Here is a 17,448-nt window from a genome sequence, read left to right on the forward strand (position 1 = left end):
TCAATGGGATATAATAAAAGTGATTTCTTTCTTGGGGAAGTGTTTTTTGTGGGGAGAGTGTGAATCCTACACGTGTGTGATGACCAATGAAAATACATGAAAAAGCATCTACAAATATATCATCCTCCATTTTATGAGGGCAAGCCAATTATTTTATCTCACATGTGTTTGGGTGCAGGGCCATGCTCCCTCCACAATTCAATGATTCATTGAAAGGCAACATCATCCTACACCCAATGTTAAGATCAATAAGAGCACACGCAGAAACATCAAAAAAGGTGTAATTTCCATTTTTGATGAAGCGTGGGAGGATTGATCATTACATCCATCCTTCTCGTATTTCATTTAATATAACTAAACTCACCCAATTTAGTACCGTGAGAAAGGAGTTAATTTTTTAATCAGAAAAAACCATTTTACCTTTATTATAAAGGTCCACATGATGGTTCAAGAGATTGAACCGGTAGATCCGCTTCCAATTTGTATTGATACCAACCTTATTCTAAAACCATTCTGGAAATGTACTATCCACAAATACAGAAACATTCACCTCTAATGCGAAGATTGCTAATAGTGACTTCTTTCAAATGTGAAGTCTCAATGCCTCAATGGTATAAGCAGAGTCAACAAAACTAGAAAGGAATTTGCTTTTGGGTTTCAATTGAAGTCTTGAATGACACATCTATTGGTATCAGTATCGTATCGATATGCTGATACTGATCCAATACCCGAGAACTAAATCCTTGGGGACAGAAGAATTGAGATGTTCTAGTTAAAAAAAAAAAGTTTAAATGTTAATTATCTCCCAATGACATTCTTTATGCGCATTATTCAGCTAGGTCTTTTGGTCTCCAAATACACTGAGTACCATAGATAAAAAAAAAGGTTGGAAAAAAGGAAAAATAGAAGTTCTATTGATGAGAAAGTAAGCTTTGCAAGTAACTCTCCACATTGTCAAGCCCACAGAGCTCCTTGATAACAGGCATAGTTGCAGGGACCTTCAATTGGAATGATGAACAAGACCCATCTGATCCCTTCCAAGAAAGAAGCTGCTTCCTCGCTTCTATGATGGCTGCTCTTATTGCACAGTGAACTGAGACTGCCAGAAGCAATGGTGGCTCCCCAGAAGCTGCACGCGAAGTGAATTCACCCCACAAAGCATAACCAAACAACAGTTACTAGGTATTACTGAACTACTTCTGTTAACCATTTCATTGGCCGACCCTGTGCAATGTTGTTCATACTAGAGGCAAATTGATTCGAGACTATATACTAAAATTAGCTAGCAGTGCCACTGTGCCAATGATACTTTTATTGCATACAAAGACTATGTTCTGATAAAATCGAACTTGCTAATAATCAAATGTCTGAAATGAGATCGGTGTGAGATGATTTTACCCACCCAATCCGGCCAACTGCTCTATGGCCTAAGGTAATCAGGTGGGATCCAATGAAGGGAGGTCAAAGTATTGGCCATGGCAATGTACCACCGAATTCCAGATCATTAATAGACCATAACTAGAAACAGTTACCTTGTCTTTACTACAAAAACTGAAGTGGAGATTAGAGATGCTACCTTTGGAGGAAAGAACACGCTTTTCATGATGTTCACTGTTCAGTATCTCAACATTGAGCCGTTTGGGGATTGTGTCAATGGTTGGAATCTTGTAAGTCCATGTGCCTTCTGACACCACCAATCCATCTGAATTCGTAAGGCTCTCTTCAAGCATGAAAAATCCTATTCCTTGAACAAAAGCACCTTCAATCTGCAAAGGTAATTTAATGTGAGGTGTCTAATAACATTATTGTCATGGTGTTTTTGAGACAAACATTGAAGCATGTCCTTATAGTCCTATGATCCCAACCATTCCTACAAACATTTGACTCCACATCAGAATTGTTCATGCCACCTAAATGAATGAGGGAAAATGCATGTCTTAAGTCATGAAGATAGAATGCTGAGTCTGAGTCCCAGCACATCTACCACATGTGTCAGCTGTCAATGTCAGCACTGGAGCTTGTTTCTCTGTAGTCTCCAACTGAGAGAACTTAGATTGCTATTAATACAGATTTGTATGCTATAGTAACAGATATATTAAATGAACACAAATGCAAATCTTGACATAAGAAACCTAGAAAAAGGTTTTCGCCAGGGGGGGAGGAAGAGCATAAGGACTTAAAATGGAATTAGAGCTACAAATAGGATTTCTGTTCTAGCCAACCTGTCCCAAATCCACAGCTGGATTAAGGCTCTGTCCACAATCATAAATGATATCTGTTTGCAAAATAGTGGTTGCTCCTGTAAGAAGATCAATCTCCACCTGCAATGCACCAAAGCCACAGTATAAGCACCCAGCTCCTCCAACTATGTGACATTTTAGTATGGTTACAGTCAGAATTGGTAATTTAGGATGTGCTATCCAGACTTTGTAGTTGTCTTCACTTCCAATACAGGGGAGGTTCCAATATTAAAGTAAGATCACTGCAATGCATGGCCTATAGGTGCATCCTGCTAGCATTGTTCTAGCACGTTACACATGGAACTACATCATGAGATAAATATATCAGCATGTAACTTAATGATGGAAACAGTGATTTTATTTAATAAAGACACAACCAGGTAAGATAACCATAGAGATTAGGAAGCATCCACTAACTCACCTCACTGACTGCAGCGCCATAGTTTAGATATCGGTTGGAAGTAAGATCAGGAACATATAAAGTGCTTGCTGACAAATTAACAGATTGTTGATGTGCCTGCAAGGTAAGGGGTGTGTTAAAGAGATATTTTCTCTACTTCATAGCCTTCTAAAAGTAAAATGTTTCAGTGATGGATGTTTTTAACCATTTCTATTTTTCAGTAAGCTTATCGCTTAAATCAACACATATCTTATGTGCCCTAAATCTCATCCAACTACTTCTATCCCTTCAATGGCAAGCTCTGAACTCTGTATGGTTGTCACTTCACAAGATTGTACTAAATTTGTATCATCTTCTTTCCCAAATATCTAGCAGGGCTCCAAGAATCATTTTCTCAAAGCTTTCTAAAAACTCCTAAAATATATGACATCTGTTTTATTTCCTGCTTTAGATGAACTCCACCAGAAATATTCTTTCAGGAAATGATGTTCAACCATTTGAGGTTTATGAAATGCTGTCTTTCTCTAAGTGAACAATTAGAAGAGACGGGAGAGGTAAGGGACAATGATAATGTTCCATGTCTTATAACAAATTACTAGAGTGTCCATTAAATTAATCATCCTTCATACTTTCTAAGACACATCATTTCTTTTCAGGAATCAGAATTCAAATGATCCTATTAGTTTAACCAAGTGTTCTGTTTATAGCTAAACAGGCGTTGACCATTTTGGACAGTAAACATTTTATTGGCTTTCCTTGTGGCTAGGGGTGGACAAGTGTTTCGAGTAAGGACATAGTAAATGATCTTTGGCAAAGATCAGCTCAATATTGAAATGGTTAAGACAGACCATTTAGGGCCAAATTTAAAGCAATTAAAATCTAGATGATTTTCCCCCCAAAAAGGCACATCTGCATTTTATGTATAATACCATACACGAATTTACTGATGTAGTCCAATCGGGTAGATCTTCCAGGTTAAAATCTGATAAAAAGAACTAAACCATCAAGTCTGCAGATCAGACAGGAAAATCTACATAGAGGAAAGCACCAAGTTGGAGGAAACCGCCCATCACAAATGTATTCTTATAGCAGACAATTTGAGAATGTGCTGAATAATACAGCATCCAACCCCAAAGCCCGAGCTTCAGGGCAGGGAGGCCCTTCCCAGGGTTATAAGTCAACAGCTGCATACTACCTGACCTATGTGGGACTAACCCTCCCACCCCCACCCCCACCCCCACTCCCACCCCCTCTCTTCCCCTCTTCCCAATTCCAGGCCATGGAGCTGCCCTCACTGCATCACACAAAAGGCATCTATATTCTAGACCACCAACATCAGCTCTCTGCAAGCCCACTCAAACTATGTCTGGGTTGGTCAGGCCTATGGCCAACCTCAGATAAACCTATATCCTCACTCCCAGTGCAATAAGCTCAGGCAAGGGCAAGTCTGGAACAGGCCCAAACTCACAGGCGCCATTCAGAAGTGAACTTTCCCTTGTTCCCTCTATCTTTTTCTAGTGTAGAAGATAATAAGGTTCAGTAAACAATAGATAAGTGTTAGATAATATAATCAATACCATAGTATTTTTTGTATTACATATAACAAAGTCATATGACACATGTTATATACTATACTATGCCTATATGTACCAGTAATCAAAGGTCAGGACTGGTTCCAGTCCACCCTCCAAGTAGTCTGTGAAGGCGGTAGTTGCACCAGGTTATGGTCATTGTGTGTACCTGCTTATCTTTCATCTGGTCTTGGGTTGGGTTTGGCCGGTCGAGCCCAGTAAGAGGCCCTTACTGGGAGCCTCATGACAAAACAAGTCATATGTTATACACGAATTCAAAGTCAAAAAGTCACCTGGAGAATTAACATATCCCACGAAACTATATCCATTTGTTTCTGCAACCTTTCCTTGACAGGAGTTAATCGTTCAACCAACATATCGCAGCACTCACGAACTGCAGCGCAGCTTGACTCTGATGTGGTGCTTCCACCAGTAATTCCACCTTGCACTAAGCTCAAACTATCTGCCTGGATGACCCGTATTTTCTCCAAAAGGTCTTCACTTCCATTGGATAGTACTGGACTGAGACCAAATGCCACCATTTGCTTCACCTTGGTCCAGAGCCCCTGCCCAATTTCAATCCCTCCAACTTCAACCACAACAGACCCATCATTAAGGATGCTCACTCTCCCTGCTGTCGTTCTCACTCCCACTTCATACACAGCAGGTACCCGGGAAATACCCCTTTTACGCCACATATTGCAGCTATTGAAGTGATGTATCTCTGCAATCCTTTGTTGAAAACTTGAAGATACAGCCAGTTTATCAAAGAGTGAAGGCAAAGTATACTCAAAAGATTCTCCTGCACTTTTTTCATAAAATAGCTCAAGGCTCTCAAATGAGTGGAGATTAATGTTCCTGACAGAATTGACCTCCATGGAAAGATAAGATGCTACATGCTCAATCACAGCCTCAGCAATATATGATCCCTGAACATCTCCTGGGGCTCTCATGGCTGACTTACTAGTATGATTTGTCTTGCACACCTTTATGTCCAAGGAAAGAGCTCCCCAGTCATACTTCTTCAATGCACCTACGATGGTGTATGGGATGATTGTACTACAATCTTCAGATATACCTGCATTGAGTAATATGTCAACATGTAGGGCTGTGATCTTCCCATTTGATTTGAATCCCGCACTGTAGTTAATTTTCATAGGATGTCGTCCTCCTGTCATTATCATATCAGTCCTACGATTGAGGTAAATTCGGACAGGACGGCATAACTTGTGTGCTGCAACTGCACATGCTGCAGCAACCTGCAAGGGATGTTCATTATGTAAAATACATTAAACAAAAAATAAATTTTTTATTTTTTATTTTTTAGGATTTTGAAAGAAGGGGAGGGGGGTATAGGGAAGAAGAATAGAGGATAAAAGACATCAAGAAATTAACACCTGGAGTAACCAAAATCTTATATAAATTGATAATCAAGTCGTTACAACTTCTAACTATATATTTGAGATTTTCCAATTCAATCGAAATTAATATTCTAAAACCATAGTAACATTTGGCAAAGAGGAAATCCATGGACACCACAACCAAGATTAACAAAAAGATTTTGGAAAACATGGCATTTGGATACCTGGAGTACCATTATCATTCAACGGTTATCACCCACGTCTCAGTTATATGACCACTTACTTTCCTAGGGACATGAAGCATAAACTACAGAATTTTAGTACTTTCTGTAAATCAAGACAATGCATGTATTAAAATAGTTTCTTCATTTTGGTTATACATCATAATGTTTATCCATAATCGTTCAAATATGGTGATTACTTCCTCGATTTATGCAAGTTCAGCTCAATTGAAAAGGATGACAGGACATCACCTCAAGAGCTCCATTTGTTTCAACAGAAACATTCTGCAGGAAATCAACTTCTAGTTATAAAATTTATTCTGTATCTCATATCCATTGTCTATGTTTTCTAGTTTACATGACAAGCAAGTATATTTTAGCATATGAGGTTGAGGAAAAGAATCCAGGCATATGAGGGGGAGGGTGGGCTCCATGGCTGGTTATTGCATGATTGATCAAGACACAACCACCTTTTTTTTTTCTTTTTTTTTGTGGGGTGGGGTGGGGGGGGTTGGCATACAGAAAACTTGGAAGTTACAATTTTTTTCTATTGTATAACAATTTCAGTTATTTTTATTTCTACACAAATTCAATTTGCTTTTGAGAGAATTCCTGTAATATATTTTCTAATGAAATATGTGAAGCCTTCATGAGGTTAAATTTGGAAACATTAAGCAAATGGACACTCACTGGCATAGCCCTATAGCCCTTTCCACCAAACCCTCCTCCAACCCTTCTTGTAATCACACGAACATTATGTTCAGGCACACCAAGGCAGCTTGCAATCAGAATCTGGGTATCCTCAGCGCACTGACTTGAACTGTAAACCACCATACAATTGTCTTCATCCGGCACAGCAAAAGTAGTTTGCGTCTCCATGTAGAAATAGTACTGTGACTCAAGCTTCATCTGCATATTTTCATAGAACCTCGTATCAGTACAACACTAAATTTCAGATCTTGGTGAGTTAAGGTTTAGAAGATTCATCTGGATTTGTTGGTTTTGTTGGTTTTGTTTCATATCTCATTCATGACTCAAATTACCATAGAACCCCTTATTAGTACACACCAGTCTCAAAATTTGGTGAGTAAATCAGGGGTCAGAAGATCCATCTGTTAGTGGTTGGTTCTGCTGTCGGATCCAACCATAACTAGGCCACACCACATTCTATTTTGACTCAAAGTACACTGAAATTAGTGGAGCTAGTGATTCATTAGTTTTTGAATTTTTTTTATAAAGCTTTATATTTCCATTTAATATTTATTTACTTGTTTATTTTTACTTCTCATATATTTATATCATGTTATTTTAAATTGACTAACGAGCAGACTGGTCTCTCTCTCTCTCTCTCTTTCTCTCTCCCTCTCTTTCAGGGAGAAGATCAATCCTAATTACTCCAAAAGAGAAGCTAGCTAGAAAAGAGAAAAATCTGTCTAAAGGACGAACCTCCTCTGAGAGAATCTTGTGCTCAGCATCAGCCATCCCTTTTGAGAAATCACCAACTTGTTTTGGGTTAAACAATGGAGGGACAGTGAAAAGGCTAGATTTCTCAACTGCCTCTTCCACCGTTAATATAGGTGATTCTAGACCTTCCACGTCATAATCAACCACTGCAGCACTGGCTGCCATGTCTGCATGCTTCTGTGTATCTGCAACCTACACCAGCATTCCAGTGATTACATTAGTAGAAAACAAGCAGGTGAAAGAAAACACTATATTTTAGCTGTGAGGCAAAACACATTCAGAAACCAGCAAAAATAAAATCCAGATGATAATTACCACGAGTGCAAGTGCCTGCCCTGCAAACTCAGTAAGACCATCAGCAAATAGTGGTTCATAACCAAGAGAGGAAGTAATTCCTATGTTCTTCCCTCCTGCTGGGATGTCTTTAACAGAAATAACTCCCAAAACTCCACGTGGTAGCACTGTAGACTTGAATTTTATACCTTTTACATGGGCCAAAGGTTTCGTACTATAAATGAATGCTCCATGAAGGCAATCCTTTGGAGAGGGTATGTCATCCACATAAACAGCCTCACCTATATGATTTGATGGTGAGATTCAAAAGTTACCAACACCATAAATAACTTTCCTTACCTTGGAAAATACAATAAATAAGCCAATTAATAACAAGTTTAAAAACAAAAGAACAGAATCATCAAAAAAGAATACAAAATTTAGCTCTAGGTTGCTAATTAACATGAATTGAAACTTGTAAAATATCAAGAACGCAAAAGGTATAAAACAAGAACAAAATCTGTGAATATGATTTTTTTTTTTTTTTGGGAGGTGGGGTGGTGGGAGGGAATGGATGTGAATCCGATGTTTCATTGTGCAGCACAGTTAAAAGGTCCCAGACAATTCAGAAACAGTAGAGATGATGACATCATTACCACTAAAAAATAAAATAAAGAGTAAAAAGAATATCCCGACAAGGAGGTGTTTCGAAGAATTTATGGCTTCTCGGGACAAGGAATAGGTAATTGTAGTGCCCAAAAGTATACTAGGAAAGGAATTTCTCACTCACAATCAATGCGGGTTAACAAATATCAGCAAGGGTGGAAAACTTAGAAACATGACCAGTAAACACAAAAATCAACCGAGGAAGAGAATAAAGATTCGGAAAAGGAAAAGGTTATTAAGATTAAAGAATGGGAAAAGGAAAAGGCCATTTTCATGATGAATGAAAAAAAAAAAAAAAACAGTTTAGTACACTAACCAGATGCTTGGATCTCAGCTCCAGTTTTTTTAATTGGTTCACCAACTGGATGAAACTCCCTGTTAACTTTCACCAGCTGCTTTGCAGGTGAGAGAATGCCTAGCCTCTTTGTCTGATCAAATTGGTCAAATTCATTCACTGGCCTGGAGGCCTTAATAGGAAAACTATTTATGTATCCATTCAAGCCATCACTGAAAATCCCAGTTCTAGCTTCGACCAGAGGATGCAGAAAATCAAAAAGAAAACTAGCCACCAAGCTTGATCTATAAGGAGGATGTGAAATGCCCTTGTCAGGAACCACAATTTCTCTGAGTAATTTGATAGCCTCAAATAGAAGACCCACGTTAAGAAACTTCCCAGCTAAGAACTCCTCAACCTTCCTCACCCTTATTGCATGTTTAGTCCCATATGCACCAAAAGACAACTGAACGCTTTCGAGAACAACACCATCCGAAGATATACAGGAAGAAATCTGAGCCAAGAAAGCTGCATTGAGATATGGCAATGCATTCCCAAGTGGTCGTGGAGCAGCACGATAGGTTTCAAACAGCAATTGAGTTTTAGTTTCTGATGAACTGTTCTCTACCGGTTCCCAACTTGGGATTGTAACACTTAGAAGTATGGTTTCAGAATCACATGGTGGCATCTCCAAGAATTCCTCTAATGTAAGTTTTTGTCTTCTGCAACCTTTCTGTATATCTACAAGTGAATCTGCAGCAAGAAGTATTGTGGCAATATCTGAGGGAAAGTGATTCCTTTGGGCCATGACTAAATTTCCCCCCAAACTCGCAGTGTTCCGGATGAACACCGATGCAACCTTATCCATGTGGTCAGCAATTTTTTTGAAAAAGATGGTGGAGTGAAATCCACACTCTCCATCTTCTCTCAAAGCCTGGATTGCCTTAGAGATTGTCACAGTTGCTCCAATTTCAATCCCAGAGCTATCCCTTCTAATCATAGAGAGGTCAGGAATATGTTTAAGATTAATGTACGTGTTGAAGTGTTCTAGTTCCTTGTAATAGCCTGTACCCGTGTTACCAACAACTAGCTTCACCCGTGCTCCATTCTCGGTCAATTTGGATTCCAATAGGCTCTGAAGCTCCTCAATACTGACAGGATTGTACCACGAGCACTCTTCAGAATCCAAAAGGGTTTTGGGCTTCATTTCTTCTTTCAAGAATTCGGGGAAGGTAGAGATCTCACTTTTTTGGTTATAAAATGGCAATTTACTCACTTTCACATCCTTACTTTCCCCATTTTTCCAGAAACAATTTAAACCCAGATCCTCCAAATCAACGTCAGATGCAAAGCTTTTACAGGTCGGTAGCCAGTGCATCGACAGAGATTACTTGCAATAGCCTTCTCAGCTTCTGCCACTGTGAGCTTGGAGAACCCAGGAGGAGGATCCGGTCTCTGGCTTTTCTCAGAATTAAGGAGAGCTGAGAAGAAGGACATACACATGCCGGGAGTGCAATAACCACACTGAGAAGCATGAAAACCAGCAAACCTTTGGTGGATTGGGTGGAACCCAGATTTGCTGTTTCCAAGGCCTTCTGTAGTTGTAATTGAACATCCATTTAAACTGCAAATAAGGGTCAGACATGAACTCACAGTGAATTCTTCAACCTGTTCAAGCACAGGATCGTACTTCGAGAGAAGAACAACACAGGCACCACAACCACCTGCAAACAACGAGCGATAGTAGAAATTTAGATTCAAAATGATGGGACTAGTCTCCAAGAAGCAAATACTGCAACTATTTTTGCTTACTTAAAACAAATGCAACAGAAGCTGGTTCCAAGAGAATGAAGCAGGGTTTCGAAAATCGGTTAATCGAATTGAGAATCGGCTGATTCACCTTGGTCCAGATTTCTTCCGCTTTGAATCAGAGTATTCCTTCCAAGATTCCCCTGAATCGGTCATTTGGTGGATTTTCAGATCAGAATGACCGATTCTAGGGTTTCGATTAACCCCCTTTTTTTGAGGTGTTTTCTTCTGATCGGCACACCGTAACAAAGAATAGGGTTCTTCCGGTTTTGGATCTAGAGTTCTTCAAGATCGTGTGATTCACGAAATTTTTGTTTTCCATATCACGCCCGTGCACGAAAGTGCATGGTTCAAGAACACGGAATCGGAACGGTCAGGATCGGTGAATGTCTGTATTGACTCGGAAATATCCATGGTTTTAATTTAACAAAATTACATAATTACCCATCTTAGCATTTTTTTGTCCTTTTCCTATAAAACTACCCACTCAAAGGTATAGTATAAAAATATCAAAAACTAGGTTTACCTCTTCAACGTTTTTTTTTTTAAACAAAAATACGTAAAATCAAGTTTAGAATTACAAAATTACCTAAAACATTGATTTTACTTCATCTTCCACATATAACCAAGCATTTTTGTTGTCTGAACCTTTGGATGGGTATTTTTGTAAATCCAAACTTGATTTTGAGTATTTTTGTTAAGTGAAACATTGAATGGATAGTTTTATAAATCAGAAACTAAAAAATGGGTAAAGTGTTTTTATTGTTTTACCCTTCGTCTATACCGATCCATCGACTCAATGGATCGGTTTCACGTTTCAACTGATGTTGATATGGATTGAATTGGTATTGGTTGGGATCGGATTGGATTTACCACTGTCTAACAAGGAAGGTATTTTGGACCATTTTACCTTTATACCTTACCGGTGGATTAGTATTAAGGACCAATTTCATTTGATACCAATCCTGATCTTGATCTGATAAGATTTTTTAAAGTCATGGTGCGTCAAGTTGATAGTCGACACTTATTATAATCAGTTATAGCCAACCAATCTTTTTGCATAGATCCTTGCGCTCATTCTTGATTTAAACATCTATATAGTCAACCCATTAAGTTGGAATAAGATATTGAATATTGTTGTTTTGTCGTTGATATCAATCAATGCTAACACTGATCAGATCCAACCAATTTTTACCGATATGATACGATTCCTCAAAGTTCAAACAATATCAAAACATATCGAGTTTTCCTACATTATAGTTGTTTTAAATGCACATGTGAAGCATCATGAAGGTATTTTAGAAAAAGGACGAAAACTCTAGGGTTCGCGAACCTTAAGATGGGATGATGAATTTCACCGCTCAAAGAAAAAAAAAAAAATTAACAGAAAAGTGGTTGCACTTTTTCACAATATAAATTCCACTCCCAAGAATTCCATTAAATAAATGGGGCGTAAGAAACAAAAATGCATCAGTAAATTGAGGTTAAGAATAATCAATAGATTTTATCGATCTCTCTCGTGAGTCCTTATAAGAATATATTTAAGTGGCGGCTTGAGAGTTGGGTTAGCTTTAATTGCCGCCCAAGCAGCCACGTATTCTCTTTGTTATGTTATTATTAAGGGTAATTTACAGCACCACCCCTTGGAGAATGCCAATATTATAGCAACACCCCCTTTCTTTCACCAAATTAGACTCAGACTCCCTGCCGTTAGTCACTGTTACAGAATATACCTTATATGTTGATGTCAGCTATTATATTTTTTTTTAAATACCAAAATACCCTTACTAAATATGAAGTACCTAAAATACCCATCTAATAACTCCCCAACCCCAACCCCAACCCCAACCTATCTTAACCATCAACACTAATTTTCCTTCGTTTCATCAATTTGTGGTTTCTGCAGTGGTTTCTGCAGTGGACCAGCAAAACCTAGTTGTTGATCCACACAGCCCTTGCCCGTCTACTTGGTGAAGTCTGTCTATCTTATCCAAAGACTCCAGTAGGAACTCAGCCGAAGAGGGAAGCTATGGTTGTTCAAGATCCAAGCATGTGTGATATGGGTCAAGGGGTGCTGAATCTGAGGGGTATAGCTCGTCTCAGAAGGAGATTACAGACGAGGAGGCCAGGTTCATCCACATCAATGATCCTCAAAAGACGAACAATAAGTTTGAATTCGCAAGAAATTCGATCAGAACAAGCAAGTATTCTGTCCTCTTTTTCTTACCCTGAAACCTGTTTGAACAATTTCACCGTGTTGCCTGCATATATTTTCTTGTAATTGCTATCCTCAATCAGCTGACAAAACTAATTGCTTTATATCCAGATTATCTAATTTAGTCTTCCCTTCGAAAACTCCCAAAATGCTCAGGCTATGTGACATGACCCAACACACTCACAGAAGCACAAGAGCATCAGTGGGCATTAAAAATCCAGATCTTACTATCAGCTTCATCATATTCGAATTCCAAGTTTGAAGGATTTTCAGCATTTGCACTGCCCACATCATAAAGCCGGTATAAATTGTTAAGAGATGTCGATATAGTCTTCCTTCCACAGCAGCTAATATAACCCCTCAAAAACTCGATCCAAGTAACTCCTCCATTATCTGTCCTAAAAAAGAGATCGACAATAGTTTGGCCCAGATGGACCAACAGCCTTGGAAAGCATTCAGGTGTTACTGAATGACCTCCAACAGCATCTTCGTCGGCAACGAGACTTTCCCGGCATATACCCACGACACCAAGAACACTACCGTTCTGAGGACAACGGTGACAAGCACCGGTGAAGATCTAGACTCCTCGTCAGCATCGTTGTTGAAGTCCGATCTGAAGAAGGGAGGGAGACCGTTGGCGGTACAGTAGGGCACTAAGGTGAAGGTGAACACGGGAGGTCTAAAGATGAAGAAGTTGTTTTAGTCAAAAGGGTATAATAGACATTTCAACTCCTCACTTAACGGCGACTGACGACAGGGGGTTTGAGTTTAATTTGGTGAAAGAGAGGGGATGTTGTTATAATATTGGCATTCTCCAAGGGGTGGTGCTGTAAATTACCCTATTATTAATTTATTAGTCTTAAAAGTCCTCTCAGAACTTTGACTTGGTCTGCTGATACTGATAGAATTATATGAAGACCCCTTCCTCCATCGTAGTGTATATTATATACTTCTTTTTCTCTAGTGTTTTGTGAGAAATAAATAAAAAATTGAAAGAGTGAATTTGTAAGTTATTTGGACTCTCTCGGGGATTTTTTTTTTTTTTTTTTTTTTTTTTTTTTTTTATTTTTTTTTTAGAATAGTAGGTGCAAGATAAGATGGGTGTGGTTATTAGGGTTTTTTAAAAAAAATTGTCTCTTCCTCTATTAGTAGAGGAACCAAGTTATGATAATTTAACGACACTTGATTGTTACTAAAAAAAATAATAATAATAATAATTTGACATTTGGTATCTTTTAATTATCTTTTGTCTTATTTCGAAAAATATTTTAAGTCAAATGTTTAAATAGGTTATAAAAAATAATTTAAAAATAAATTATCAACATGTTATGGTAAAAAGTTTTGTACACTATTGTACATGATGCAAGGTCCCTCACGAACCATTGGATAGAAATATAAAATCACTCTCTATTTTTTGAATCATAGATTAGCGTTGGTTCCATGCATGAATCCCTTCTCTATATATTATTATCCAAAATTAATATGATATTGTTCACTTTTGGGATACACATGTGAAATGATAAATTTTACTTTTATTATATTAAAAATATTTTATACCAAAAAAAATAATTATAAATTATTTATACCTTTAAGATAATCAACAAGAAAATCTATTTAAATATTAATGAATTTCTTGTGATTGTATATGGGTCCCAAGGTGCAACAGAATTAACCAAAACCCACTAAACCAAGTAGCAAATGAAGAAAGAAGAATCATTTTCCTCAAGACTGAACAAAATTGGTGAATAATTATAGACAGAGAAACACAGGAAATTAATAACCATTAACCAGACCTATTAGTAGTAGCAAGCAAGAGCTAAAAGAACTATAGAGAAGGAAGCTTTGCCTGCATAAAAAGAGAATCTATCTCCACAGAAAGAAACTCCATACTAGGAAGAACAGAAGCAATAAAGAAGAAGAAAGGGGAGGGGGAGGGGTGAGAGAAAGGAGAGCAGATGAGGAAGAAGTTACCTTCACCACAGCCAAGCTTAGTTCCTTTATAAGGAGTCTGAGTACGTAAGAATTCAAGTAAAGTAGTGGAAGGATCAACCTTGGATAGCTCAAACCTATCACCATTAACAGAAAAAACCAGCTTCTGCTTCTTCAGTTCCTTATCCTGCTCCATCACTGTTGCTGTTTGAGTGACACAGAGATCGAAAAATACCCAATTTTTCTACACTCCTAAAGATAACCCATTTGGAAGTTTGATTTTGAAAATCTATAGTCTCTTGAATGATTTAAGCAGTGACAGAGTAGAAGCCCTTTATATTAAAATAAAGGGTAATTTACAATGCCACCCCCTGGAGAATGCCAATATTAGAGGGACACCCCCTCTCTTTCACCAAATTAGACTCAGACCCCCTACCGTCAGTCACTGTTGAGTCAAGAGATAAAATGACCGTTATACCCTTCTCATTGAAACACGTTTTAACCCTTCTTCTATTTTGTTTCTCTCTTCCAGAGAGTAGGTAGGCTTGCCGATGGCGGTGGCACGGAAGTTGGTGGTGGCCGATGCCCTCTGCATTCGTCGCAAACACCTGTCTCCGCCGCCGGAAAACCTTCGACAAACCTCTTCAACTCTCAGGTCTCGTGAAGTTGTTGGATCTCTTCTGCTCCGCCGACGTACCTACTGCTGTCTGATTCAAACCGGTCAAACTATTGTGGGAAAGGTCTAGCTCAGTTAGTTGGGTGAGATTGGTTAAAAAAGGTGAAACCGATCTGGAGAAATGACAACCACCAAGTTGTAAATCCCCAAGTCGTAATGTTGTCAAAAACCTAAGATTTCGAATAGAATCTGGAATCGCTCCTGAAAAGTTTGTCCGATAGAGCGATATATACTGAAAGGCATTGTTAAGTGGAAAATCTGGCAATTGACCATTTAGGAGAAGATTCATTGACACATCAAGGATCTGAAGATTGGGTAGCCGAAAAAGACTGTTGGGGAACTCTCCATACAATCCACAATCTCTTAGACTAAGAGTCTTCAAATGAGAGAAATTGGCGGGTAAGAAGTTGGGTACTTCAAGAGAAAGATTATAGTTTTCATCAAATCGGAACTCCTCGAGGAAGACAAGCTACGAGAAAGAAGGGTGAATGGGACTTGAAAGACCACAGTTAATCAAACTCAATGCACGGAGGTTGGGAAGAGACTGCGGCAAGACCTGAGACCAATGATCGCTGCTTCCCTGTGTAGGACTAGGACTAGAGAGGTCTACACCATCAAGGTATAGTTCCACAAGAGATGTTAGATTCTGGATCAACTCCTTAAGGTTTGGTCTTTCCAGTTTTGCATAATCAGAGAAGTAGGAGAGATCAAGAGAAACCAACCTTGTTAGGCGTGAGAATTCCCAGGGTATCTGGCCGTAGAAATTGGAATGGGAGAGGTCGAGATGTGTCAAGCTTGGAAGACGATCAAACTCAGATGGGATAGGAGCCAACTTGAAGTCATTGTAAGCAAGGTTGAGCCTTTGGAGATGATGGAGGCCAAAGAGGCTGCTGTTGGAATAGATAGGTCCTGAAAGCTTGTAACTGAACGAGTAGGGATCAGAGCTCAAGTCGAGACCAATCACGTAACCAGTGGTGACGTTGCAAGTGACGCCATCCCATGAGCAACAATCTGTTTCTGGTTCCCATGAACTGAAGGAAATGTTGCTCCGCCGAATCGGAACCCATCGGAAGAGATGAGGAGAACGACGGGATGATCGAGCTTGGTGAGAGGGCGATCGGTGGTTTCTATTTCTGCTGGAGTTGAAGATTGGGAAGCAGGAACCCATCGGAAGAGATGAGGAGAACGACGGGATGATCGAGCTTGGTGAGAGGGCGATCGGTGGTTTCTGTTTCTGCTGGAGTTGAAGATTGGGAAGCAGGAACCCATCGGAAGAGATGAGGAGAACGCCGGGATGATCGAGCTTGGTGAGAGGGCGATCGGTGGAAGCGAGAAGTGTACGGATCACCGTCCGTCGTCGCAGCTTTGAACGATCCTCAGTGAAATGGGAAAGAAATAGTAACTTATTATAAGGGTAATTTAGGTATTTCATATTTAATAAGGGCATTTTGGTATTTTAAATAAAATATTATTGCTGACATCAGCATAAAAGGCATATTCCTTAACCGTGACTGACGGTAGGGGGTCCGAGTTTAATTTGGTGAAAGAGAGGGGGTGTCCCTCTAATATTGGCATTCTCCAGGGGGTCGCATTGTAAATTACCCTAAAATAAAAGGTTTGGTCTAGAAACAGTTTAAGATTACGGTAACCACACGTTGTTAATAAACTATAAAATAATATGTGAAAAGAACAAGCTAGACACAGAGTCAGAGAGGACAAAATGATGATCCCACCATTGTGAAATATGAAATACGAAATACCTCATCGGCTTTCATGCTAGTGTAGAACCACGTGAATAGATGACGTTCTTCTTCCCAATAAATAGAAGAATAAAAAACACGATCCGTTGGTGTATGTATACGATTAGAAACAATGAGTGCAGAAGGATCAACCTTGGTTAGCTCAAAGCTTTCACCATGAACAGAAAAACACCAGCTTCTGCTTCTTCAGTTCCTTATCCTGCTCCATCTCTGTTGCTGTTTGAGTGAGACAGATATCGAAAAATACCCAAATTTTCTGCACTCGTACAGATAACCCATTTGGAAGTTTGATTTTGAAAATCTATAGTCTATCTTGAATGATTTAAGCAGTGACGAAGTAGAAGCCCTTTATTTTAAAATAAAAGGTTTGGTCTAGAAACCACATAAGATTATGGTAACCGCACGATGTTAATAAACTATAAAATAATATGTGGGAAGAACGCACTAGACACAGGGTCAGAAGGACAAAATGATGACCCCGCCCTTGTGAAATACAAAATACTTCATCGGCTTTCATGCTAGTGCATGAGCCACATGAATAAATGATGTTTTTCTTCCCAATAAATAAAAGAAGAAAAAACACGATCCA

General features: G+C 38.9%; 1 pseudogene; it reads right to left on the reverse strand.

Annotated features, from left to right (window-relative positions):
• Positions 1-772: 772 nt before the first annotated feature.
• Positions 773-14,659, reverse strand: LOC122087004 (annotated as a pseudogene).
• Positions 14,660-17,448: the final 2,789 nt, after the last annotated feature.

Source organism: Macadamia integrifolia, chromosome 8 (genome assembly GCF_013358625.1).
Source record: "Macadamia integrifolia cultivar HAES 741 chromosome 8, SCU_Mint_v3, whole genome shotgun sequence".
NCBI classification, from domain to species: Eukaryota; Viridiplantae; Streptophyta; class Magnoliopsida; order Proteales; family Proteaceae; genus Macadamia; species Macadamia integrifolia.